The sequence below is a fragment of the Heptranchias perlo genome, chromosome 12 (assembly GCF_035084215.1).
Source record: "Heptranchias perlo isolate sHepPer1 chromosome 12, sHepPer1.hap1, whole genome shotgun sequence".
Taxonomy (NCBI): domain Eukaryota; kingdom Metazoa; phylum Chordata; class Chondrichthyes; order Hexanchiformes; family Hexanchidae; genus Heptranchias; species Heptranchias perlo.
The window spans coordinates 53,542,687-53,554,410 of record NC_090336.1 but is presented as its reverse complement, the minus strand read 5'-3'; positions in this window follow the sequence as shown (position 1 = coordinate 53,554,410).

Sequence of the window (11,724 nt, the reverse complement as noted above, 5' to 3'; positions counted from 1 at the left end):
ATATATTGTGATCTATTTGATTTAAGAAAAAATAAAGTGGTGAATTGTGTCCTACTATCAATATTTATGTTCTAATGTGGCCTATACTAAGTTGTCTTGGTGATTTGATTAGGCTTACTGGGTCCAATCTTAAACTTCAGATCATCTGTCTGTAGTAAGGAAATGTGGAAGTAAACTACAATGTCTTTTTTTCACCCTTTTTCTACCAATTTTCTTTCCTTCCCCATCCCTCCTTAAAACATTGATTCCTTGTTGGGGTCTGGCTACATGGGCTCCAGTCATGCTAAAAGTGGTCGTTCTTCATGTGTGAACCTATACAGTGAATATCAAAAAGCTGTAATATCATGGAGTGGGGGGGGGACATTGCATGTGAGCCCAATCCTGTTCTCACCAGACATCTAAATGCATATAGTTCCATACATGCCAAATGTCAGTGTTTTAACCTGACAGTCAGCGTTTTAACCCATTTATTGGCTTGTCAGCTTTTTTTCACTGTGATTGGAAATTGTCAATATCAACCAGTCAGTTTGGTTGCTTCAAGCAATCTTCAGTGATGCCAGCCAATCAATCAGACATTATTTTCTCCCACTATTGTGCATGTGTTTGAGGCAGAAAGGTTTTCAGAGGAGCTGATGGTTTCTGAGAGTTTCAGTTACAACTGTAACTCCACTGTTTCCCTCTTCACTGTGGAGAGATGCCTGACCTCGAACTATTGCCTTCCCACCAAATTGCAAACTGAAATCAGTGGTCTTGTGTCTGTCTTCCCTCTTTCCCCCTCAACAACTGCAATGTTACTGTGAATTAATATTCTAACACGTTGTACCATTGCACCATTTGTAGATCATCACATTTGAGAAGATGATTTTCAGGCTAAGGGTAAAAATGGCAGGAGGCATTAACTAAAAAAAACATTGCCTCATAGTCTGAAAAAGAAGGGATTGAACAAATTGGGATTAAGGTTGGGGTCCTGCTCAAGCCTGGCTTTTAAATTTGGGAACTCTATAGGGTCTCCTTGAGTGAACAAGTTGATGGGACTCGACTGATTAGCATTTAAAAAAAACTTTTTTTACGTTAAAAAATGTAAAATTTTAATTTTTTTGCTTTTTCTTTCAGTCTCTTTTATCTCAGTCTTTTAATCTTACTCTCTCTTTATTTAACTTTCTCTATTTGATTTTATAGTACATTTATTAATCTTATCTGACAGTTCCTGGCTCTTACTCTGTTTGTGAATGAGATTCCCTTCCTGGTTCTCACAGCGTGGCTTGCTTCAAGTTGATTGGTGGAGGGGACAGAGCGCTCCTTTCCCCGCTCACGCAGCCCAAGGAAAGAACGCTGCAGTTTTCTGAACTCACATTTGAAGTCAGTTGCCGCCTAGAGGACCGCAGTAACTTAGTGGGTGAGTTCAAATCTAAGGAGTGGCGAGCACCGTTGGTTCACTGCTCAGAGCAATTTCTGGGCCAATGTATAATGTTTTTAATTATTTGTTTTCCTGTAACTGATTTCTGGAAAAGTTAATAAAACATGATTTAGAAAATGAATTCATCATACATAGACCAACAAAATAGATGAGTGCACGAGTCTCAAATGGAACAGCAATATGTAGGAAATGTGATTAGCCCCAGATCGTGTTGCACTTAATAAAGCCATGTCAATCTCTCATTGATTTTTGAATGCAATTTAATATTATTCCAAACAGAATTTAAAGGAAGTGATTTGAAGTATATTTTCTTTAAATAATTCAGGCTCAGAGAATACTAATTTTTAAAACCTATTTTTTACTTACTGCTTTACAAAAACATTCATATGTTTTAATATACAGCAGAAAATACAGTAAATCACATGCAAATGAGCTAACCCAAATCCTGTTACAATACAAGATCATTTAAATGTTCACGAGTGGAAAAATTAGAACTGTACAACAGCCACTCACAATAGCATTTTTGACACACTGACCCATTTATCCCTGATTCCATAAATGTCCGCAGCACTCCAGTGACCTGTGCAAATGGCCATTCTTCACATGTGACACTAAACAACGAGGGCCAGCAGGCTTTTTATCTGATCCTGTGATTACCTGTTACACACACACACACACGTACACACAAACGGTATAAGTCACTAGCTAGCGATCAAGAGCATAAACCCTGGCTGACATAAGCCCTTCATAGCTCAGAGATTCTGAGGTACAATTGTATTGCCCCGATCAATAACATTGCAGAAATCAGTACGGTCTGCACACGGGCAAACAGCTTCCTATTCCCATGTGGCTCAATACCCTAGTGCATTTACCCACTGAGCCATTAGAGCACAGGTGATGTAAATTGTCTTGATTATGGTGCCATCAACCACATACGACAAACTGTAATAACATATCCAAGCCTATAATTCATTCATGGGGGTTCAAGTGATGTCATAGCTTTAATGGGTTCTTGCAGCCAGGAGAACCCATCGACAGAATTACAATCTTCTCTCTTCCAGCTGTGTTATTTTATACAATGCACAGGTTAGGTAAAGAAAATGAGCATGTAAAGGTCTTTGAAGCTGGTACAACTCTAGAAAATTTGTACAAGCTGTTAAAGCCAACAAATATAATCTGAATGAGCTGAAGATAGATGTAAAATGTAATAAAAATACTCTGAGAATTTGATTTTCTGATTAAAATCCAATCTAAAATTTCACTAGTAGTGCAGGAATATTAACACAGAAGAAAGGGTTTAATCAATTGTGGTGATGTTTGACCAGAAGGCTAATCATATGGCAGATATTGCATAGGAATTATTTTCTTACACAGATTAAATGTTTATGTAAAAAAAAATCGAATTGGTGAGAATCTGAAGTCAAAATTGTAAATACAATGCTTGTCTGCCAGCACTTGAAAAGAAGTGGCATTATATATATGTGCCCACGCACACAAACACACACACACACACACACACGTGACTAATGATTATTATGAGAACTCTGTGATTGGATTGCAGCCTTGTAATGTGTTCACTCCTCTGTCTCTCTTATTTTGTACATAATATACCAATTACAGTATTTAAGAAAACAGATCTTGAACTGTTGTCATTTTCTACTTGATACTTGCTGGTTCCAATGTCAAATTTCAGTTACAAGTAATTCTGAATGACAATCACAAAATGGCATCAGACTCAGCTGCAAAATAGTCACTTAACAACTTGCATTCATACACGGCCTCTAACATTGTAAAATGCCACAAGGCACTTTACAGAGGCAAAAGCAAATGCAAAGTCGTGTTGTGAGAAGTCATAGTCAAAGAAGTAGGTTTCAAGGAAGCTTTTGATGGAAGGGAGAGAGGCAGCAAGCTAGAGGAGAAGGATATTATGAATGAAAGGACAAAGAACTTGCGTTCTATTCCACCTTTTCACAACCCTTAGAAATGACCTCACATAGTGAATTATTTTTGAAATACCATCACTGTTGATTTATAGGTAATTGCCGCAGCAATTTTAGAAACAGCAGCGACCCACCAATAGCAATGAGATAATCAGTGTAGTATTGGTTGAAGAAAGAATGCTGACCAGGACACCAGAAGAACTGCCTGCTGTTTTTTGAAGGATGCCATGGCAACTTTAATATCTACCTCAAGTGGCAGTCTAGGCTTTGGTTCAAAATCTCATCCAAAGAACAGCACCCCTTACAATGCAGCACCTCCTTGGTATTACAATTGAAATGTCAGTCTACATTTTGTGCATAAGTCCTCGAGTGGGGCTTTAACCCAAATCTTTCTGACTCATAGGCATAAGTGCCACTAACTGAACCAATTCCAGGAAGAGTGTGGCGGAATTTTTAAACCTGGCAAGGATTTTGGGTTTAATGCACTGTGGGAAAAGGATAATGCAGGAAGGCTATCATTGGATTTGGACAACATTATTGCAGAAGTATATTTCTATCTACTTAAAATTGATTTATTATTTACTGCGAAAGAGTATCATATCATAACATTATTGGGCCTTTGTAATAACACACTGCCGTAGCTGTACAATAAAAAAATAAATGTACACAAGATAATTCAATAAAATTGCAAGCAAAATGAACATGTTTGTCTTCCATATATACTGCATAGAATGTCTATAAGTTTTCCAGTACTGAGAGTCTTATATACTATAGGAGAGCCCTATAGTGTAAGCTGAATTACTTCATTCAAATTAAGGGGAATGATGGCACGTTTCCTACCAGCTGTTTTTCACTCCGACCTTCCTCTCTCCCCCCGACCTTCCCTTCTCCCCCCTGATCTTCCCCGATCCTCCCCTCTCCTTCCCGACCTTCCATTCTCCCCCCCCCCCCCCCGATCTTCCACTCTTCCACCCCCCCCGATCTACCTTTCTAGCACCAGATGACATCTCACTCTCTTTCTCTCCCCTCTCCCCCCAACTTTGCGTTGTAGCTCCTGACGGCAGCCAGCCTGTCAATCATGAAACCCGGAGAGCACATTAATCATCAGCAGTTACCATGCGATTGCATCGGAAACGGTAAGTTTTGTTTATGTGGGTTTGCCATGCAAACCTTCACACTCCCCCCCCCCCCCCCCCCGCTGCCAACCCGCCACCATTTCAAAATTGAGCCCATTGTGTGTGACTGTTGAAAATAGAATGGATTTAAGTGATGAAAAACTCTAGGATTGCAAGAGCCTTTCTCTGGTTCTATGAGTCCCAGATCTCTGATTGTAGCTATCTGATCAGGTGTCAGTCTTGGCTCAGTGGTAACACTGTCACCTGAGTCAGAAAGTCATTGATTCAAGCCCCACACCAGAGATTTGAGCACATAATCTAGGCTGACACTTCAGTGTAGCACTGAGGGAGTGCTGCATTGTGCTGTCTTTTGGATGAGATGTTAAACCGAGGACCCGGCTGCTGTGTCATATCGAAGTAAATGATCCAATGTGCTAATTTGAAGAAGGGCACAGGAATTCTGGCTGACATTTATCCCTCTACCAACATCATTAAAACAGATTACCTTGTTGCATGCAAATTGGCTTTGAATTTGGCCTTTCCCTACATTACAGCAGTGACTGTACTGCAAGAGTGTTTCATTGGCTTTGGGATGTGCTGAGATCATGAAAATTGTAAACAATTTTACAACACCAAGTTATAGACTATAGACTATAACTTGGTGTTGTAAAATTGTTTACAATTGTCAACCCCAGTCCATCACCGGCATCTCCACATCGAGATCATGAAAAGCATTATATGTTCTAGGAGAGAGCCAGAACGGACACAATGGGTTGAATGGATTCTTCTGTGCTGTAAACATCTATGTCTCTATTGTTCCTCTAAAAGTAGCTTTTTGGATAATGAATCTCACTTCCTGGAATGTGTTTGGTCTACTGTTAATGCGGAAATGTCATTAATGTCATTTAATGAGATTTGCTAGATGAAAAAAAGTTCACCTGCTACCATGCTGGTCCTTGCATGATACAATGATAATGGATTTATCATTTAATTATTCAGTACTTCCTCATTTAGTGGGTTTCCTTTTACTGTTTTCAAGTTGGCAATTCACAATGGTGTGATAAAGAAACAGATTAGTTATTAAAAAGAAAAAGATTTGCATTTATATAGCGTCTTTCACGACCTCAGGACGTCCCAAAGTGCCAATTAAGTGCTTAGTGTAGTCACTGTTGTAATGTAGGAAACCTGGCAGCCAATTTGCGCACAGTAAAGTCCCACAAACAGCAATACAATAAAGACCAAATAATCTGTTTTAGCGATGTTGAGGAATAAATATTGGCCAGAGCTCCAGGGAGAACTCCCCTGCTCTTCTTCAAAATCGTGCCATGAGATCTTTTATGTCCACCTGAGACAGCAGATGGGACCTCGGTTTAACGTCTCATCTAATAGACAGCACACGCTTTTAGTACCCTACTGGAGTGTGAGCCTGGATTTTGTGCTAATAGTGGGACTTGAAACCAGAACCGCTAGACTTAGAGGCAAGAGTGTTACCACTGAGCCACAGCTGACATACAAAGTAACCATAAGGTAGAATAAACACATTTTGGCACTGCAACAATGTATGCAAGCAAATATTCCAAAAGCTTTGCCTGAATCACTACAAAATTTACGCACAGAGCGCTCGCTGTGTTTACTTATATAACATCGTGCTCTGGCTGTCAGAGCAAATGGCTCAAATTTTACTAAACAGTATGAGCTGAACAATATTTTTTCATAGACGGAGAAGTGATAGTTTCCTCCGTGTTGCTAATCGAGAACTGCAAACCTCAGGGAACGAGTTGTTGGGAGTGAGATTTGTGCTCCAAAAATTGCACATTCTAGGTGAACAAGTGGAACTGCGCATACTTTTTGCAGCGTTAACAGACTTCAAAATATTTGTTCGCATGTTTTCAACACCCCGGGCTGCAGAGCTCTGAGAGCCTGCGCTTTCACTTTCTCTTTCTCCCGCCACCTTGATTGCGGCCAAGCCGCGGCGGGGGGCCACGTGCGCTGTGCCGGTAGTTGCCATGGAGACGGATCACTTTGGAACGGTCGGCGGCGAGGAAGAGGCGCGAACTCATGACGTCATCGAAGTGGCAGGCAAAAAAAAGGGGAGGGGGGGGGGAGGAATTGGCGTGTTGGTCCTGTTCGGTCCGCGTTCCTCCTCCCTCGCTGCCCGGGACATGGACATGTCTGCGCTGAGCGGGCTCCGCTTGCAGGGTACGTAACTTTCACATGCTTTGCGCTGCAACTAAACAGCAACCAACAAATAATATATTTAGCCGCCGGGAACGAGAGCTTCTTTTTTTGGACGAAATGCAAAGCTCTCAATGAAAGTGTGATCACCTTGTGTCTGTGCAGTGCTGCTGAAAGATGTAATTAATAAATAAATGTGGGGCTGGTGACAGAATGTGAGTGTGAGAGACTGATTTCTGGAGGTTTGTAACCTTTGCAAAGCCGTCATTCACCCTCTGCTGTTTTATTAATATTTACTTAACTGAGCAATGCCGAATTACTTGCGGTTTTTTTTTGAAAAAAAAATCTGTTCTTTCTAGATACTTTCTGATTGCATAAGAAGGGGAACCCTTGCACGGCAGATTTTGTTTTTTCTCTCTTTTGCTAAACTTGCAGCACTCTACCGACTGACAAAAGAAATCTCCGCTGCAAGTGTTTTTGTTTTTGGAGAGGAGGGGGTTGGAGGAATTGATCATCACATTCAATAATGAGAGCAGACAGGCCTGGAAAGTGATGCTGGTCACATCAACGTGGCGGACAACATTCGCCGCTTCTATGGATATATCATTTGCACGATTCTGGATAAAATGGAGAGGATGCTGGAGCAATAATGTGGCAGCCAATATTCGCCCTGAATTCGATGTGGAAATTTGGCTGCGGTGCATTCACGAGACATTCTAGATTGAAACTGAAATAATACACCTTTTTTTAAAAAAAAGGGTGCAAGATATTGGGGGGGGGGGGAAGGGGGAATGATTTGAAGTCTGAGGAAAGTTTAATTTGTATAACCTTTTCCTGTGATGGATGATATCAGAACAAGATTTAAGGGTCAACGACCGAATTGAAAGGATAATCTTTCGTCCCACCACGGTTTTTTTTGAAGAGGGTGGGTGATTTTTATTTTGGAGAGGACCAAGGCTGTCGATTCGGAGCTGATACCAGGGCCTTTTGATGTTGGAAATGGAAACGGGATCAGAGTCGAACCGACACCAAAGGAAGCCTGTAACGCATGGACTGGAAGACCAGAAAAGGGTAAGTGATCACATTTATTGAAACAGCATATCTTTCAAGGGTTCCAGTCCCCAGGCGGCGCTGTTGAAATGTGGTTACATTGAAAGTTGAATACATTGTTATTAAGTCAAACAAACAACTGATATTTACATCCATTCAATATACACATTTGGAAACAAAGATTGTTGCCTCGCACTCATCTTTTGGAATGTTACTGTTTATTTTCGACACTTTTAGAATATTTGCCAACTTTATTGCTATGATGCCTCATTGGTTTAATTTTAAGATACTTATTGGGGACAACATGCCGGTTTTGTAAATATTGACAATGAGAGAGAACGCAAATGGGTGATTCTGAGGTTCATTAAATGCCATATTGGTCATAAAATTAATACGTAATTAGGGGTTGTTGTGTATTGTTGATGAGGCTCTACATTACCCATCTGCTCTTGGCACTGACCGCACAGTGCACTTGGAATCTGTGACTCTGTGTAATATAACCCAAGTCAGGCTTCAGTGGCAGCTGTGATAACATCAATTGGTCACGCTTTAGTGATGTTCATTTTAAGTTTACCCCAATCGTCACGGCGATTATTAAATTTTATAACGTTATATGCAGGATTGTATTTAATGACTGTTCACAGTCGGCTTTAGTCTTTTCCCTCATGTTTACAGAGAGCCACTAATGATCTGATCTGCAGTATTTTATGCTCACTGTAAATCTGTTCCAAAAAAAAAGTTTGTGTAGAATTTGTGGCATCAAAATGATTTCAGATTGCTTTCTGTAAGTACTGTATTTTGCTAAGACCAAACCAACTGATTATTTTGGTGGAGTGTATTGCCATTTGATTAGCTGGCAGTGGTATTCACGTCTTGAAGGAATGGCTTGCTATCTATTAACCATTTGTTTATTGTTTTTAACCATGGATTTAATATAGGGAGACTTTTAAAGTGGCATTATGCTGATATACTCATTATGCAATTGATCACTTAAGTGTTTGCAGCAAACAGATGCACCCTTATCCCACTCTAAATCTGGAGCGTTTACACCAACATTTAATACAGATATGACTGCCTGTCTTTCAATCGGACTTTATTGTCTATTTGCCACCCTCATAGGATGAAACATTGAAGTGTTGCTGAAGTAAGCTGAAAGCACAGCCAGCACTTGAAACAGGGAAAGAAGGAAAAAAAAGTGTTGAATTGTGCCATTGGCACTGCATTTGACCACAAACAGTAGCACTGGTGGCATGGGCTGCAGGTTTTTGGATGCAGCCTCAATTGTCTTCCCAAGTTAAGCATTTGGTCTGACTGCTGTTTAATAAAACTAGCTAGTGAAATTTATGGTATCTGGTTGGTGCAGAGAAGTTCAGTAGTGTGCAGGCAGAATGCAAGGGAGAGCTGGGAAATTGTGTGCCAACAAGTAAAATGGTGACCATGGGATTGGTATGTGAAGTTGGAGAAGAATTTGCCATGGTGGAATGCTTAATCCAACTTTGAGGAAGGCACTGTACCAGTGGTAAGGCAAAAGTTTGTGTCTGCGATTGTCAGTGTCGCTGGGAGGTGTTGAGTGGAGGCCACGTGCTTCCCTTGAGGGGGAGGAGAACAATTTTAGGGGAAATCATCCTTAGCTGTATCTCAACAGTTGCTAATGGGTGGCATAGATGGAAATCTGGAACAAGGTTGTGTTCCTTACCCTTTGTAAAATTGGTGTCAAAACAACCTCAGGAAACTTCAACAAACTTTGCATTAGATTGATATCAGTTGCTAAAAATCCATAAATCAGGGTGTTTAGTTGAACTTACAACCAAATACAAGTAGCCTGATAATAGAATATTGTGCCCTCTAAAGCAAAGGGCTGAGAGTTTGAAGCCCATTCTTGATCATCTAACCTACTGGATGGAGTGTTGTCTGACGGGTGTAATATTGCATTCAATAGGGACAAAATCGAGTGGGACCGGTATGCCTTTAAAGAGTTGATTGACCAAATGATATTGACAGCAGCCCAGAGAGCCCTCTGCTATTGGATGGAGGAGGAAATGTGACACCGTGAGGGAATATTTTGGCAAAATCAAAGATCAAATACACTGCAAAAAATTCTTTTTTTAAAAAAAAATTCTAAATGTCTTTTCAGATGTGGTAGGAAAATACTACTGCGATCCTTAATGTTTTTTTCCATAGCAGACTGGCAGTCTATTGTAGTGTTCAACTTCATTACCATGACTATTCATAACCTCTGTCAACAGTTGAATCTCTTTTGTTTTTCATTAGTCTACTTGTGATCCACAAATGACTGACTTTTGCATGTCTTTGTCATGTAATAATATTAGATTATAATATTATGAAACCCCTGGTATAGTCAGAATGCTTGCTTCGGAACTTTAAGAGTATCCTCCTGTGTTTGCACACAGACTGGCGTTACCATCATATAAATAGGGGATATTGTACACAAAGTTTGTTAAAACAGCAAACAACTTTGCAGTGACAAACCTGATGTCATTTGAATCAGGCCTATTGTACAAGCACCCTGTTGCTGGAACTTACATGCAAACTTTGTTATGTGGTCTGTTTCATCTGAAGAATAAATACTGTATTCAATTTAATGTGCAGTGCCCTTCGTTTATATAGTGTATGCACAATGTTTGTGTTATAGTTAGATCTGAAAAAGGAGCTTGCACATTGGGATTGGATTTTTTTGTGCTGCAGAAGTGCTTAGTGGGGGCAATCTATGTTGTCATGGTGTGGTTGATCTGAACCAGTATTGAATACCAACAGTGAATGGATAAGCATATGCTCTTTTACTTTCCAGTCATTTTCTCTTGCCTTGCCTTAAGGTGATGACATGCACAATGGTCACTGGATAGCATTCTGGCAAAGGAACATCGGCCAATATCTTCATGCTTATTTGAATGCCTGTGGGTAGCTGTATAAACTGTCATTTAACATGAATCCCTAATGCATTCTTGCATTACTCCTTTTCCCCTTCTGTGCCACTTGGTGGCTCTTACTCCTAGGGGAGAAAAAGAAAATCTGTATTTGTGTTTATATGCACAGACATTTAAAAAATATATATAATTAATACTGAGTACAGCTTCTCACCAATGTATCTGCCTCTGAATTTAAGTGCTGAGCCTGGCTTACATAAAGCATAGGGTCTCAACATAAACACAGTATAGTTTGTGCTATTGTAATTCCTGTTCCCTGAAGTTTCAAACTGCAGAGTGTAGTTCAGCTTTCTTTTAAGACCATATGATTTTTAAATTGTTGGTACTAAGTGTGTATTATCATTGGTGTGCAAATGAATGTGACTTGAAACTGATAGGTGGAATGTCAACTATTTGCATATGTGAATATAGTTAAAGCCAGTTAAGCAAATATTGAGATTTCTAACCATGATAAACCTGTCATACAGTGTATTCTGGATTAACAAGCATACTGAGCAATGTTTGGAAGTGATTTTCCAAAATTATTTTAATTCTTAAAGGCACTTGTATTGTGGTTGATCTTGTTTCTGGCAGATGAAAAAAATAAGCGGGCAAGGTTTATTTTAGCTGGAATTTTTTTAAAATTTTGGAAGGTGGCTGAAATGTATATCTAAAATAATGAAAGAACAAACTTGCATTTATAAAGCACCTTTTCAAGACCTCGGGACGTCCCAAAGCGGTTCACAGCCAATCGGGTTTTTTTTTTGGAATATAGTCAATGTTGTAATGTAGAGAATGCGGCAGCCAATTTGTGCACAGGAAGGTCCCACAAAAAACAATGTGATAATGACCAGATAATCTTTTTTTCTTTATGCAAGAGATGTTGGTTGAGAGATAAATATTGGCCAGGGCACCGTGAAGAACTCATCTCTTCTTCAGAATAGTGACATGGGATCTTTTGCGTCCACCTGAGATGGCAGACTTCAGTTTAACCTCTCCGCCAAAGGACAGCACTTTTGACAATGCAGCACTCCCTTGTACTGCACTGGAGTGTCAGCCTAGGTTTTATGCCCATGTCTTTGGAGTGCGACTTGAACCCACAA